A 2,848-nucleotide genomic window follows, 5' to 3' on the forward strand; every position below is an offset into this window, starting at 1 on the left:
TGCCTTCCCAACCTGAGTATCTCATGGAAGGTTGAGTAACTCCCTGTGGAATTCACACATCCTTAGTGGATTGCTCTACCACTGCATCGTGTACATATCTGTATTGTTTTGAACCACAACTATAGGTAGCCCGTAGTGTGCATGTGTCTGTATTTTGTACCCACAGGAGTTGTCAATTCACTAAATCAAATATAAATAAAATGAATATGAATGAAACAAATGTGAATGAATTGTGTATTGCTAATAAATATATTGATTTTGGCTATTGAGTCATCCCTACATATTGTAGATTATGTAAGGGACTACAATGCCTGTTTATGTGAGTGCACACATGCATCATGATATAATAGTGATTATGTTTCTTTGTATGTTGGACTATGATTTGAGCTTTTACCTTAGAGGGTTATGGATTTATCTGGCTTGTCGTCATACTGCGATTGCTCAGTCTTCAGTTGTTGTTGTCATACTGCGATGGCTCAGCCTTCTATTGTTTATCTTTTTCATGTTTTGAAGGACTCAAGGTAACAGGTTGATCGGATGACTCAGCTCACATCCTACTAGAGAGATTTTGGGTGTATTGTCATGTTGACGGGCATGTCTTGTTTTATCGATGTCTGAATTTTGTTTAGACATCGATGTTTTGTTTTTGGTGCATTTTGTCATGGGTGTCACTGATAAATATTAAGCCATTTTGTATGAACTAATTTTGATGCATAAATGAATTAGTTGCCCCACTGCTATTTGATTTGCATAGCTCCATTTTGAATGTTGCGTCGTTGCACCTCGACGTGTTATGTTGGAAAAAAAAAACATATAAGTCAAAATTCGAGGTGTGACAAATACAATTGCAAACCAATGGAGCCACTCCTTATGCCCTATTCATAGGATCCATAAATGTAACAGGGGCATTAAGGACAATACATGAATTCAAGATGGTCTTATCATGTACGAAATTTCACTTTAGATATATCTTTCTTCAATACATAATTGGTTACACCTTGATCTCTCAATTTTGTTGGATATTTGAGCATCATTCAATTGGTCAAGTGGGTCTTCAGTTATGAGAAGGAGGTATTTATTCTTCACCAATCTTTGACTGAGCATCTGATAACCTACACATAACCGCAATATATGTATTCCTTTTTCATAAAAACCATTGACATGCCAAGAGCGTCGCCATACCTTCAAGTGAAACACTAGGGCAAATGAAGCCTTTATCTATCAATTCCTACAATTGTTTCTTTGATTCTACAAGTTCTACTTGGGCTTCTGCTTTGGAAATAGGTGTGCCTTCGGGCTTGGTTTAAACCCAACTCTTTATCAGGCTCATGCCCAACTCTAATGGAAGCTTCAACTTTCAAGGGCGACATGATGAAATACTCTTCTTGCTCACTTAAAAATAAAATAGAGTTTAATAGATTTTTTGAGGCAAAAATACACCATCACATGCCATTCTTTTTCTTTTTGTTATTTTTAAATGTCCTTTTCATGGTTTTTTATTTTAGATTTTTTCCATGGTCCCTAATTTGAATCAAATTTCTGTTTACAACACACCATGTTGCCAAATTAATAAACAAGCCAATGTTGTTCGATGAACTTCCCAATCAAATTCAGCTTCAGAAAGATGCTTGGCTAAGTCAAAATGAAAGCCCATAGTCTTTTAATGAGTAACAAATTCAATGTAATTAAGATTTTTTATAACAAATAAAAAAGAAAACAAATAAAAAATAATTGAAAAAACAACATCCTATCAATATTGATCTGGATTGGTAAAGCAGGTTTTGATTCGTCCTTACTTTGATGGCAGTGCTATAAACACACAGATATTGCTCACCTTCCTTTAGAATTGAGTTTACGTGTATCTGATGAGGAGCAATGTTTTGAGCTCTATTTATTGACAGTGGTTGAGAACGATAGGGAGATAAGCGGAAGAAATATATTTTTCAGAACACTGTTCAAAGAATATCCTGGCCTTGCATGGACACTGGGGTTCTACTGATTACATCAAGTTGGACAAGTCCGAACAAAATTTGGTAGTCCATCAACTTGTAATGGTTCCTCACGTCTGAGGTAAAATTAAATATTTAAAATTTAAATTGAAAGTAAATGAATTGGCGTCTAAGGTGAAAAGGACCGTGTAGGAGCCCACACCAGTTCATAATAGTTGCTTTGTTTCTACATTTGTATCTTCCTTTTTTTCTTTTTCTTTTTTTTTTTTGTTTTCATACGCGTGCCTCTTAAATTGCTTTAAGGAGTATGGAAAAATTGGGTGGGAAAACAACAATTACTCAAGGAATTCAAGATTTGAATTTGTAATTGCGATACTCAAATTAAAAAATCTATCCTAAGTCCACTTAAACTTCAAGAAAAACAGAACCTTCAAGACATAAGAGTATAGCTCTGCCCTAAATTAACATTAAAAAAGATTAAAAAGTTACATTGTTAATGCCCCTTAATTAAAAATTTCTGACTCAACAAAACTTGTACATTGAATCATTAAAGATGAAATAAATTAAAAAAACAAAATAAACATTCTAAAATAAAATGAATAAACGATAGAGATTAAAGCAATAAACTAAATGTCAATAAATTAAAAACCACATAAGCTACATTATACAACAAGAGAGAACGACCTAAGCGCCTCTCTCTCTCTCTCTCTCTCGTTGTATCTAGGGGATTTATTGTCTCAAAATTTTGTTAACTTTTCTCTCTCTCTCTCGTCTCCTTTGTCTACAGTGTCTTGCCCAGGAGTGGCGGATTAGGGAGTCCATCCACTAGCAGCATCGTTCTAGGCTGGGTTGGCTTGCGCATGGGGACCAGAACTCTAGATTCTTCCACTTGGCTGCCT

Source organism: Nymphaea colorata, chromosome 12 (assembly GCF_008831285.2).
Source record: "Nymphaea colorata isolate Beijing-Zhang1983 chromosome 12, ASM883128v2, whole genome shotgun sequence".
NCBI lineage: Eukaryota > Viridiplantae > Streptophyta > Magnoliopsida > Nymphaeales > Nymphaeaceae > Nymphaea > Nymphaea colorata.